The sequence below is a fragment of the Hibiscus syriacus genome, unplaced genomic scaffold (genome assembly GCF_006381635.1).
Source record: "Hibiscus syriacus cultivar Baekdansim isolate YM2019G1 unplaced genomic scaffold, ASM638163v2 tig00111848_pilon, whole genome shotgun sequence".
Lineage (NCBI taxonomy): Eukaryota > Viridiplantae > Streptophyta > Magnoliopsida > Malvales > Malvaceae > Hibiscus > Hibiscus syriacus.
Window position 1 is genome coordinate 1543563 of NW_024063201.1, and position 14845 is coordinate 1558407.

Below are 14845 nucleotides of genomic sequence, written 5' to 3' on the forward strand. Positions count from 1 at the left end.
TTGTTATTTACATATTCTCTCAATTTAGTCATACTTTCAATTAATTAAAATAAATTTAATCCTCTAATCGAATGATATCACATAAACATGAACAAAATTTTATAGTTTTTTGAAAATAGTGACCAAAAATGAATAAACATAAATATAAGTATTTTCCATACAATTAACCCTTAAAATTTTATAAATTTAAATTCTCTTTTTAACATAAAATTATGGGTTCATAGTACTAAGTTCCTCGAACCTTTTTTCCTGGTGGGAACTCCGTTGAAATATTTGACGAGTCTTAACACTCAACCATATAAATACCACAAAAAATAATCTCTTCTTCATTTCAAAGTTTTCAAACCCCTTATTTATTCTTTTCTCTGAAATTTCATTCATTCTTTCAGATATGGAAACAAGCAGTCAAGTATCCAGCGCGCTTCAATATATCCAACATTATTTACTCGATGATCTTTCTCCGGTGGGATTGGGCAACTTTTATGAGGTAAATCCTCAAGTTTCTACCTCTCTTTACTCCCAAACTTCGACTTCTGCTTCATCTCTTACACAAACTAGTTTTAATTGCCTTGAAGAAGATGATTCTTTATTTGATTTTGAAGTCAAACCTCAAGTTTCTTCGAGTTCTAACCCTAAGATTCGAAAGCCGTCGCTAAAAATCTCGTTGCCTCATAAGGTGGAGTGGATTCAGTTCGATAAACCGGATCTAACTCGGCCGGAGCCGAAGAAATCGAATTCCGGTGACAAGAAACACTATAGAGGAGTTCGACTGAGGCCGTGGGGGAAATTCGCGGCGGAGATCCGACCCGAAGAGGTTCCCGGATATGGTTAGGGACCTTTGACACGGCCGTTGAAGCCGCAAGGGCTTACGACCGAGCCGCTTTTAAGCTACGTGGCGCGAAAGCAATCCTTAATTTCCCTCTTGAAGCCGGGAAGATGGATTCAGACGCCGTTGACGGAGAGAGGAAACGTAACAGAGATGACGGCGGAGTAGAAGAAAGACGGGCGAAGGTGGTGAAGAGAGAGAACGAAAACGTGACGGAAGCCAATGATAACGGCGATGTGCCTTTGACGCCGTCAAATTGGTCGGCGATTTGGGATTTGAACAATGACATGATGGAGATTTTTAACTTGCCACTACTGTAGCCGTTAGGGTTTCCACAAGTTCTGGTTAAATGATGAATTGGGTCACGTCGAATATTTTGGCCTGTGTATATTGTTTAATTATTTTTTTTTATATTTTGATTAATGTATTTTGATTCAATTTCTTCAATTTGGTTCAAATGTTAAGTAGTTTAATATCATTTAAATAATTCTCGAGTTAGAGTTTTTATGTATACACAAAATTTTCATTAAGAGATTTATTCATCGAAATTAGATGTGCGACTCAAATCAATTCGATTAGTCAAGACGAAATCTTAAAAATCGAGATAACAATCTTTTGGCCCTAATGCCAAGACAAAACTTAGAGATATAGCGTAATAAAAATAAAGCATAATGCAATAAATAATCTTAATGTTTGATAGTATTATTAAGTTTACACGTATTTTTTAGAACATTTTACCTCGAAATATTTTATCTTGTGTCAAAAAATATCCTCGTTAAATGAAAATTATTAATTAATTGATGATCAACGCTTAGAATCGACTAAGCAAGAATATAGACGAAAAAAAATACTGACGTGACATGTCCAAATCATGAAAAAAATTATATTTTTTCAAATACTTAAGGGTGCGTTTGGTTCACGGAATGTAAGATTACCAGTGGGAATAAAAGATTACCAGGGAATAGGATTACTGGGAATGTTGTATTTTGTGTTTGGTTGGTTTAGCAGGAATGTAAGATTACTGTGTTTGGTTAAAGGAATAAAAGATTATTGGAATGTATATTTGACCAAATTGTCCTTATTATATATTTGTATAATATTACAAGTTGTAAAATATTTATATATTTTCTTCAAAAAATTAAATTCATAATATTTATATAATTTTTTTACAAAATTTAAAATATAAAAAAAGGTTTAATGAAAGGGTAAAATTTTATTTTAACCCCTGAACTTCATAAAAAATTTTAATTATAGACTTTTTTTGTAAATCTAAAATAATTTAAGGATAAATTTGTAATTTAACCTTCGTAGAATTTTTATTATTCAATGACAGAATAATGATATTTTGAAAAAAATAAAAATTTAAGGGCATTTTAGTCCAAAACGCCGGTAATGTTACAATACCTAAGGGAAGGGAGGTAATGACATTCCCGGTAATATACCCCAAAAAATCCACTATTAGTAATAAAACATTACCGGGAATGACATTACCGGCCAAACCAAACGGGGGAATGTGGATTCCATTCTCGGGGGAATCCCACATTCCCCCATCCAAACGCCCCCTAAAAGTAAAGTACTTGAAATTAATCATTTCTAGTAATAGGATAACATTTATATCTCTATTAATCTTTTTTTTTGTTACCATTTGTATATAAATCTCTAAATTTTAAATCAAAGGAAACTATATGTTTTACGTATGTTTGAATTTACAATTTATTTTTTATCGAACGTTGTAATCATACAATCGTACCAATTGAGTTCAGAATCAAATATTTTCTTTTAATAGTTTTTAGATTATATTTGATTTGTATTATTTAAGAGTATAACGACTAATATTAAATTATGATATTTGATTTGTAAATATTACGAGTAGGGATGAGCATCTAACCCGAACTCGACGGATTTCGATCCGATCAGATCGGGTCAGTTTTTTTTTTTAAATAAATTCGGGTTCGGGTCGGATTTTTTTATGTGGTGTTTGGGTCGGATTCGAGTTTAGGATAAAAAAATCTGACCCGACCCGACCCGGAAAAAATATATAATTTTACCCTATATATTTAAAAATAATTACAATAATACCCCTCTATATATTTTTTTTTTCAATTTAGTCGCTGTTTTTATTTAATAAAAATAATTTTTTTATTATTTCGAGTCGGGTCGAGTCGGGTTTTTAAACTATCTATCGGATTGGGTCGGGTCGGGTCGAGTCACGGGTGGAGGTCCCCTTCTTATCGAGTCAGGTCGGGTGGACCAAAAACCTGACCCATGCCCATCTCTAATTACGAGAAGTTGAAATTATAGATAATCATAGATTTTGTGTATAATCATAGATTTTTATCCAATTTATCTTTTATTTTTATTATATAGTAAATTTAATAATTTTTCTAAGTAAAATTAAAGTTTATTTAAAAATAAAAATATATTTTTATACATAATCTAATGAATTATATATTAAATTTTATTTTATATTTTTTATATAAAATTATAACAAAAATACCCTAGTATTTAGTATTTAATTCAAAACTCAATAAAAATGAAAGTGAATACTTTTATAATTTAAATAATTTTATGTTAAATAACATACGATTCATTATTCTCTTATTTTTCTTGGTTTGAAAAAGTATTTTCAATTTTCATATTTTTAATTGAATAAGACATAATTAATTCATTATACTGAACAAGGTTGGGTAATTAAAATAAATATTAATGTATACATAAATTTATATTTAATTAAAATCATATCATGTTAAATCGAATAATATTCATATTTACCATGTTAAAAACTTGAACTAAATTCCTTTTTAAGATTTTAATTATATCAAAGATGTCTTCACTCATAAACAAGTTTAAAAGTCCAATTATCTTTGATGTCTTAAGTTTTAGTCTCATTATATACAAATAAATATTTAATTTCTCATATCACACATTTGTTGTTAAGGTGGGTGAGTAGGAAGAAAACAGTAAGGAGCGTTTTTTTTATTAATTTGGGTGATTATAAAATAATATTTGTTTAAAAGACTCTTAATCATTTGATAATAAATATTCAAACACCATTGCAAACGCCGTGCTTGAACTCGAGACTTTTAAAAATAATAATGGACACTTTAACTAATGAGATCACATAGTTGGTGTTATAATAGAGAGTTTGGATAGCAAAACTCACATTAACTAAGAAAAATCGAGCGGGTAGACGATTGACAATTAATATTCAGCACAACGTTGAAAATGTAAAACATTAGGCTTCATAATTTCCACTCTCTAAACTAACGAATAATTAAGCGACTAACACGATTGAGCCGTGACGTTTGGAGCAACCATAAACAAAGTGGTTTTAATGTTTCTTAAGTTTGAATGAATGAATGAATGAATTGATAAAGCAACGTCCTCTCATTTAATCTAAACAATAGTCAAACTCATCTCATTTTCTATTTTTTTTATCTTGTTTGGTAGTGAAAGAACCAGAGAGACAAGTGTAGTTAATGGTGTGTCGGGATTTCTAGGGTTTTATAATTTTATAAAACCATTTTCATAATTTTATTTAATGATTATTTTTTTGGATAATTCAATTATAATATTAACTAAGAATACAGCCAAGTTATAACAAAACAAACCATGAAGAGATCAACTCAATGGACAAAGCAGAATGGTTCCTATCCAATCTATCTATACAATAAGATTGCAATCGAATTCTAACCACCTTCGGTATACAGTCTACAATTCTCTCAATTGACTGGAAATTCCCTAAACTGTCTACGGTTACGTTTTTCCCAAATAAAATATAAAAACCCCGCCCAAGCAAACTCTAGAACATAAACAATAAGCGACTTACCTTTTAAGTTCTCCACAACCCATTTCATAGTATTTTCCTAGCCACATTGTTTCATCTGCAAACCACAAAGCTGCAACACCCTGGCCCATACTCTACAAGAATAGTAACACTCCATAAAAGGATGGTCTCTAGTCTCAACACGAATTTCACTTAAAATCCAAATTCCATCAGTGGCCACTCCCATTCAAGTAAGTCTATCCTTAGTTGGCATCCTATCCAAGATAATCACCCAAACAACGATCGAATTCTTAGGGATATGAAGAGAGAACTAGAGTATCTTATGCGACTGCACTCTAGCCTTTTTCTCCCTTATTCTTTACCAAATCCACCTGCTGTTAACCATTGCCCAATTCACACCATCACCAGACAGATTCTTAATCTCAGTCCTCAGCTTCAACAACCTCCTCAAAGTTCAGTTATAACGAGACTTGCACTCCACACACCAATAGTCATCACTCTTGAAATCTTAATGATCTAATATTAATTTTACAAAATATATATAATTAATTATTAAACCCCGAGATCTTTAGTGTTTTTAGTCTCATCATGTATAATTTTTTTCTCACATCACCTCTATTTATAGCTATATATAAATTCGATCTCCACTCAAATATATAAATAATAGGTGTAACACCCCAAATTAGGGGCTAAATTTTAGAAATTATAAAGTATTGAATTTAATTGGTTTTTTGAAAGAAATGGTGGATTAAATTGTAAAATTTCAAAGTTGACAGACCATTTTACGAAGTACAGGAAGTTCAATAACTAAACTCATGATTTACCATTTTTTATATGATGAAATATAAACTCTCTCCGTGCGCAAGTTCAGCAAAAATTTTCCCAGTTTTCCTCCTCTTTCAACCCTCCTTTCAACTCCGATCTACTCGCCATCTGACCTCCGATCGACGAATCAAAACCACCATCGTGTTTGTTGTCGACCGATGAAAAAAACCCCTCAAACCTCTCGTTGTGAATCGACACCATTCGTCGTTAATTTCAGTCGGAAGTATCGTCGGTTTTAACTCGATTTCTGTTGGTTTTTCGTCGATTCACGACGATCCGGCTATCCGTTTTCGACACCTCCCGCACCATCGTGTTCCTTGCATCGTTCCGAGTCCATCGGTGTTCTCCGTCATCGCCGGCGCGGGGAGGGGGTGAGAAAATCAAAGTTTTTGATGTTTCAGAATCGAGCTCTCCGCCGTTCAAAATTGTGAACTGAGCTCGGTAAGTGTCTCAAAATGCCTTAAAATAATTATTAAGAATAATTCAGGAATTTTCCGACACTGTATCAGTATTCACGCACCGCACGTGCCGCCACTGCGCGTAGGGGTGTTAATTTTGTAATAAATTTATGTTAGGGTGATATTTGTGTAAAATTCAGGTGTTAGTTTTGTAAATATTTTTAGAAGGTGGCTAATTTTGTAATTAATTTTTGTTAGGGGTGATATTTGTGTAAAACGGTCGACTGTTGACCATTGCCTTTCGTTGACCACTGTTGACCAGAACTTTGACCGGCATTGAACGACCTTTGACTTTGACCTGGTATACCTATTCTGATGTTTTTCGACGTCCTGAGTCCGATTCCGCAGTCCGTTTTTTGAAATTCTGACCCGAAAGCCTCAAAATTACAAGTCAAACCCATTGACTTTGACTTTGACTTTGACCGAAAAGTTAAAATTTTTAAAAAGTCATATTTTTTATTTTTGATGTCCTGAATCCATTTTTGGGGTTTATTTTGCAAAACTCAAACCCCGTAAGTTGTTTTTGGCTGATTTATCACCCGATTCGATCTGTTTTTCGAAATTAAGCTCCGTTTGTGATGTAATTTTTGTTGATATGCATCTGAGGAATTATTGGAAGATGATTTCAAGATCGATGACGTTCGAATGTAATTTAATGGTCGATCAGTATGGCACGGAAATCAAGGTAATACATTATTACCTCTTTATGCTTTATAGAACATGTTGGTATTGATAAATGCATGAATGGAAAAGTTTGGTCTCATATGTGTAATTAATGAAGTTCTACATTCGATATGAATGCGGTATAAAGTAGGTAACTGAATATGGCTAAGATGACTATTATAAGAATTGGAGGACAGTTGGAATTAAATTTCAAGTTCTGGAATTCAGTGATAGAGGAATCAACCATGGATATGTAGATTATAATTTATCTCATTAAAGGTACTTGGATGATAAATTATGAGAAAATTTCGGTAGGGTAAAATTACAAAAATACCCTTATGTGGAAAGATGACAAGAATTGTCCCTGGAAGTTGATTAATAACTCTGAAAAGACATACTGATTTGATAAATTTATAGATGTGTATAAGAACTGCTAGTTTTGCTTGGAAAATTTGGATAACCGGTTTCTAACCCAAGAGGGTTTATGCAAGATGCTAGAAGTCTGTTAATGAATCATTTCGAGATTAAAGAATGTTCGGGAAAGCAATTAACCGTAGGATCTCTAAATTATAGTTATTTTCGTTAAGAGTTAATATCGGAATTTATTGGGTTAAGAATTTACGAAAATGCCCTTAAAAGTTAAAAATAGTCTAAGTTAGCCTTAAATGAGAAAGTATTTTAAGGATTCATACTTAACTCGATAAATTACGGATTTGAATCTTAATATCATGTCTTTGTACAGAAAAAAATTCATGATATTCCATTTGTAAAATCTAAGAAATCACTTGACCCGAAAATATCCGAGTTATGAGTAAATACCTGAAGAACAATTTATTGGAGGGTGCTCTTTTATCAGAATTATTCGAAGGGACTGAAATAGATGATAAATTGGAATTAAATAATAAGACATGATGGAAGGAAATGATTAAAATACACCAGATCTGTAGAATGATCATAATACCCCTATAATGGAAATGACCCAAGAATATCACCAAGCTCAAGAATGATTGGATATCCTCCAGCTCTGAAATGAATGGAATAAAACTGAGCACCAGAATGACCAAAATATCCTTATGTCCTATACTAAGTTGATGTTTTGGATTATTTAAGGAATCCAAATAAACATGGGTATGTTATTGCTCTTAAAAGTTATGGATCACATATTAAGTCGAGCAACCAATGCTAGTGTTAAATCAGTACCAGAATGACATAGATGTCACTTGAATACGTGTTCGACTTCTCAAGTTTGGCTCGATGATAATTTTGGAAGTATTCAGCTTAGATTAGCTCTAGATCATATTCAGTACTAAGAATTTGATATTTGTATGACAAATCAACCACGAATACCGATCTAAATTAAACGAAAGTACAATATGTATCAGTAATTCAGAAACGTCTGAATTACCCTGGAAAACTCAGAAGTAACTGGAATGGACTTGACTACTAAATGAATTAAGTAACCTCAAGGACTAAGGATTAAGTAAGTGATTTGGATGAGTCTGGAAGCGTTAATGAACATACATGATGTAATGTTCTTATGGATCATGAACTACAAATCAACCACGTCAACATTTTATGATATAGTGGAAGCGTGAACATGAAATAAAGACATTGGAAGATCTATTCAGTGATGATTCAGAAGATGATATATGGATAAGAAATTTTGGTATTAAAGTGTAAATACCCTGGAATAACAACGAATTGACGAGTCGATAAGTATTAGTTCTAGGAACTATTCATCTAAGAGTTGTTCGATAATCCGATCAATCGACATAGATTGTAAATGTCTTGAACCTTCAATTCTTCCTTATCAGCTCAAGTCTCATTCTAAATAACTGATGATTTCGTCAGTTAATGAACTCTTCCAATAGTGATTATAAATTCTGACATTCTATCGGTATACTGAAGATCCGTGTTTCTCTGCCTGCTAAGATTATCTAGTACCTCTGAATAATATCTGTAAACTCTGGTGTGTTCCCTAATTACATGAATGTTTTATCTGATTTCCAATTTGAATTATGTTCTGATTTCTTATCTGAATTTTGTTCTGATTTCTTATCTGGATTTTGTTCTGATATCTGATCTGAATTCTGTTTTGTTTTCTGATATATCCGTTTACTGACAGAAAAATGTTTTAATTAGGGGTGAAGTTGAAGGAAGTATTTATGCAAGTTCATCGGCTTTGTGCTCAGGGCCTTACAGGTTGTGTGGGTTGGGTGTATGGTTCTGGGGAACCTACACAAACAGATTGTGAAATGATGGGGGTAAAAATATGTTTTAAAAAGATTTGTTTCTTTTTACTAGTTTTATGGGAACACACTAGATAATCTATTCTGATCTCCTGAACTTAGTCATTCGAAATACTTATATGAACTGAAAGCTCATTGTCTGTTGCCCCCGAAATATCAATAGGATCTCCGTTCAACTTAAAATCTGTAGATGTTCAGAACCAATAAGGAAATATATGTTTCTTTGTATCTGCACGTTTTTCAGCATCATCTGGTAGTTCTGTATTACTGAGCTTTCCAAAGCTCACTCTGTTACTCACCTTTTCAGGTTAAAAGAATCATACCAATGCATCTATCGACATCAGCAAGAGAGTTCTTCTGGCGTTGTTATCAGAGTATGGTACATGTGATTAGGGGGCATGTAATTGTATTTTGTTTTATATAAGTGTCTGAAAATATATTTTATTTCTGAAATTGATAAATCATTTTATGAGTTTACACGTTTTAATAAAAAATTTAAATTTTTTGCTATTTTTTTTACGGAGGGTCGCTCCGGTGACCCTAATGTGACACTCTAGATTGGATCAGGTTATCCACATCGGTCTGAGAGGGTCACATTTAGTGGTATCAGAGCTATAGTTTGAGTCAAAATTTTCAAGATAGACCGACCAATCGAATTTCAAAAGATATCTAATCAGTACATCCCCTAGACTACAATCGTACCTCTCTGAGCCGAAACTCCAGGGCTGAGTCCCTATCTGTAACGAGTAAACTGAAGTTTATATCCGTTAAGGCTATACTTGTATAAAAAGGAATACCAATAACATCTGTCTAAACGCTGTAAGGTACCTCACGAGCCAGGTGAGAGTTATTCATATGATAAATTCTCACTCGACTCTGGAAATAAAATTGGGATATGCTACTGCTCTATGAGCTTATTCTCACGACCAAAACTGAATTGATTACTCAAGGAAATTTTCGTTCGGATTCTTTTATTGAAATGAGGAAAAGTTTTTATAAACTGATTAAGGATTAGTGGATAATCCGTAATTCTATAAAAGCTACTCGAAGATATTGAAGAATGAATGAAATTTTCATTTATGCAATTATATGATGAATGAATTTCGAGGACGAAATTCTTTTAAGGAGGGGAGAATTATAACACCCCAAATTAGGGGCTAAATTTTAGAAATTATAAAGTATTGGATTTAATTGGTATTTTGAAAGAAACGGTAGATTAAATTGTAAAATTTTAAAGTTAACATACCGTTTTAAGAATTACAGGAAGTTCAATGACTAAACTCATGATTTTACCATTTTTTATATGATGAAATATAAACTCTCCCCGTGCGCAGGTTCAGCAGAATTTTTCCCAGTTTTCCTCCTCTTTCAACTCTCCTTTCAACTCCGATCTACTCACCGTCCGACTTCCGATCAACGAACCGAATTCACCATCGTGTTTATTGTCGACCGATAAACAAAACCCCTCAAACCTCTCGTTGTGAATCGACGTCGTTCGTCGTTAATTTCAGTCGAAAGTATTATCGGTTTTAACTCAATTTCTGTTGGTTTTTCATCGATTCACGACGATCCGACCATCGGTTTTTGACACCTCCCGCACCATCGTGTTCCTTGCATCGTTCCGAGTTCACCGGTGTTCTCCGTTTCTCTATCATCACCGGCGCATAGAGGGGTGAGAAAATCAAAGTTTTTGATGTTTTGGAATCGAGCTCTCCGCGGTTCAAAATTATGAACCGATATCGGTAAGTGTCTCAAAATGCCTTAAAATAATTATTAAGAATTTTTCCAAGAATTTTCCGACACTGTATCACTGTTCATGCACCGTACGCGTTGCCACTGTGCGTAGGGGGTGTTAATTTTGTAATAAATTTCTGTTAGGGTGATATTTGTGTAAAATTTAGGTGTTAGTTTTGTAAATATTTTTAGAATGTGACTAATTTTGTAATTAATTTCTGTTAGGGTGATATTTGTGTAAACAGTTGACTGTTGACCGACGTTGACCGTTGTTGACCAGAACTTTGACCGGGTGTTGAACAACCTTTGACTGGATATACATAAACTGGCATTTTTCGGCGTCCTAAGTCCGATTCCGCAGTCCTTTTTTTTGAAATTCAGACCCGAAAGCCTCTAAATTGCCAATCAAATACGTTGACTTTGACTTTGATCGAAAAGTCAAAATTTTTGAAAAATCATATTTTATGTTTTTGACGTCCCGAATCCATTTTTGGGGTCTGTTTCGCCAAACTCGAACTTGGTAAGTTGTTTTTGACTGATTTATCACCCGATTCGATCTATTTTTCGGAATTAAGCTCCGTTTGTGATGTAATTTCTGTTGATATGCATCTGAGGAATTATTGGAAGATGATTTCAAGATCAAGGGCGTTCGAATGTAATTTAATTGCCGATCAGTATGGCACATAAATCGAGGTAATAATTACTACCTCTTTATGCTTTATAGAACATGTTGGTATTGGTAAATGCATGAATGGAAACGTTTGGTCTTATATGTGTAATTAATGAAGTTCTACACTCGATATGAATGCGGTAGAAAGTAGGTAACTGAATATGGCTAAGATGACTATTATAAGAATTGGAGGACAATTGGAATTAAATTTCAAGTTCTGGAATTAAGTGATAGAGGAATCAAACATGGATATGTAGATTATAATTTATCTCATTAAAGGTACTTGGATGATAAATTATGAGAATATTTCAGTAGGGTAAAATTACGAAAATACCCTTATGTTGAAAGATGACAAGAATTGTCCCTAGAAGTTGATTAATAACTTTGAAAAGGCATACTGATCTAAGAAATTTATAGATGTGTATAAGAAATGCTAGTTTTGCTTGGAAAATTTGGATAACCGGTTTCTAACCCAAGAGGGTTTATACAAGATGCTAGAAGTCTATTAAGAAATCATTTCGAGATTAAAGAATGTTCGGGAAAACAATTAACCATATGATCTCTAAATTATAGTTATTTTCGTTAAGAGTTAATATCAGAATTAATTGGGTTAAGAAATTACAAAAATGCCCTTAAGAGTTAAAAATATTCTGAGTTAACCCTGAATAAGAAAGTATTTTAAGGATTCATACTTAACTCGATAAATTACGAATTTGATTGTTAATATCTTGTCTTTGTACAGAAAAAAATTCATGATATTTCATTTGTAAAATCTGAGAAGGCAATTGACCCGAAAATATCAGAGTTATGAGTAAATACCTGAAGAACAATTTATTGGAGGGTGCTCTTTTATCAGAATTATTCGAAGGGACTGAAATAGATGATAAATTAGAATTAAATAATAAGACAGGATGGAAGGAAATGATTGAAATACACCGGATCTGTAGAATGACCATAATACCCCTGTAATGGAAATGACCCAAGAATATCACCAAGCTGAGGAATGATTGGATATCCTCGAGCTCTAAAATGAATGGAATAAAACTGAGCACCAGAATGACCAAAATACCCTTATGACCTAGACTAAGTAGATGTTTTTGATTAATTAAGGAATCCAAATAAACATGGGTGTGGCACTGCTCTTAAAAGTTATGAATCACATATTAAGCCGAGCAACCAATGCTAGTGTTATATCAGTACCAGAACGACATAGATGTCACTTGAATATGTGCTCGACTTCTCAAGTTTGGCTCGATGATAATTTTGGAAGTATTCAGCTTAGCTCAGCTCTAGATCGTATTCAGTACTAAGAATTTGATATTTGTACGACAAATCAACCACGAATACCAAACTAAATTAAACGAAAGTACAATATGTATCAGTAATTCAGAAACGTCTGAATTACCCTGGAAAACTCAGAAGTAACTGGAATGGACTTGACTACTAAATGAATTAAGTAACCTCAAGGACTAAGGATTAAGTAAGTGATTTGGATGAGTCTGAAAACGTTAATGAACATACATGATGTAATGTTCTTATAGATCATGAACTACAAATCAAGCACGTCAACATTTTATGATATAGTGGAAGCGTGAACATGAAATAAAGACATTGGAAGATCTATTCAGTGATGACTCTGAAGATGATATATGGATAAGAATTTTTGGTATTAAAGTGTAAATACCCTAGAAGAACAACAAATTGACCAATCGATAAGTATTAGTTCTGGGAACTATTCATCTAAGAGTTGTTCGATAATCCGATCAATCGACATAGATTGTAAATATCCTGAACCTTCAATTCTTCCTTATCAGCTCAAGTCTCATTCTGAATAACTAATGATTTCATCATTTATTGAACTCTTCCAATAGTTATTCTAAATTCTGACATTTTATCGGTATACTGAAGATTCGTGTTTCTCTGCCTGCTAAGATTATCCAGTACCTCTGAATAATATCTGTAAACTCTGGTGTGTTCCCTAATTACATGAATGTTTTATCTGATTTTCGATTTGAATTCTGTTCTGATTTATGATCTGAATTATGTTCTGATTTCTGATCTGGATTCTGTTATGATATCTGATCTGAATTCTGTTTTGTTTTCTGATATATCCTTTTACTGACGGAAAAATGTTTTAATTGGGGGGTGAAGTTGAAGGAAGTATTTATGCAGGTTCCTCGGCTTTGTGCTCAGGGCCTTACAGGTTGTGTGAGTTGTGTGTATGGTTTTGGGGAACCTACATAAACAGATTGTGAAAGGATGGGGGTAAAAATATGTTTTTAAAAGATTTGTTTCTTTTTATTGGTTTTATGGGAACACACTAGATAACCTATTCTAATCTCCTGAACTTAGTCATTCGAAATACTTATCTGAACTGAAAGCTCATTGTCCGTTACCCCTGAAATATCAGTAGGATCTCCGTTCAACATAAAATCTGTAGATGTTCGGAACCAATAAGGAAATATATGTGTATTTGTATCTGTACGTTTTTCAGCATCATCTGGTAGTTCTGTATTACTGAGCTTTCCAAAGCTCACTCTGTTACTCACCTTTTCAGGTTAAAAGAATCGTACCAATGCATCTATTGACATCAGCAAGGGAGTTCTTTCGGCGTTGTTATCAGAGTATGATACATGTGATTAGGGGGCATGTAATTGTATTTTGTTTTATATAAGAGTATGAAAATATGTTTTATTTTTGAAATTGATAAATCATTTTATGAGTTTACATGTTTTAATAAAAGTTTTAAATTTTCTGCTATTTTTTTACGGTGGGTCTCTCTGGTGACCCTAATGTGACATTCCAGATCGGATCGGGTTATCCGCATCGGTCTGAGGGGGTCACAATAGGCTTAATTGAGAAACACATATAATTATGAAAATTTTGGGTGGTCAATTTTCTAGTGGTATATAAGTGGAAAATTTCATTTTTTTTCTAGCATGAAATTGAGAAAATCAAGACCGGTGCACGGTTGACAAATAGTATTCAGCTTAGCGTTAAAAACATAAAACATTAGACTTGACAAACCTCAAATGTCCACTCTCCATTTCTTATATGAATATTTTATACATGGCCAAGATGCATTGAATATACATGCGTCATTGCACTCATTAATCATGCTTCTAATTACTGTACCCAAAGGTCCCAAACAGGAAGAACGACCATCGTCATTTAAAACTTTTAATTTTTATGTATTTTATTTATATTTTTTTATTTAAAATTTATTTTCATCTCTTAATATAGAATGTTATGTTATCCAAACCCAAATAATTAAGCAACTAATAGGATCGAGCCGTGATCTTTGGAGCAACCATAAACAAAGTGGTTTTAATATTTTATTTATATGTTTTTATTTAAAAATCTAACATTTCCTGTCATTTAATCTAGATAAATGGTAAAAGTCATCTCATTTTCTAAAGATCCTTTTTTGTTTTGGTAATAAAAGAACCAAAGATACAAGTATAGTTAATGGGATGTCTAGCGTTTCATAAATTTATAAAACCATTTTAGTATTGTTTTGACTAGTATTTTGGTCTTTGAATCCTCAGCGATCGGTGCCGTAAGATCTCTTCTGCTCCTCGGCCGTATTTTTATATTTTGGTTGAGCCAACTACAAGTTCGAAATAAATCCCT

The 14845-nt window shown here is 33.0% G+C and overlaps 1 pseudogene; it reads left to right on the forward strand.

Moving 5' to 3' along the window:
* Positions 1-330: 330 nt before the first annotated feature.
* Positions 331-1167, forward strand: LOC120172325 (annotated as a pseudogene).
* Positions 1168-14845: the final 13678 nt, after the last annotated feature.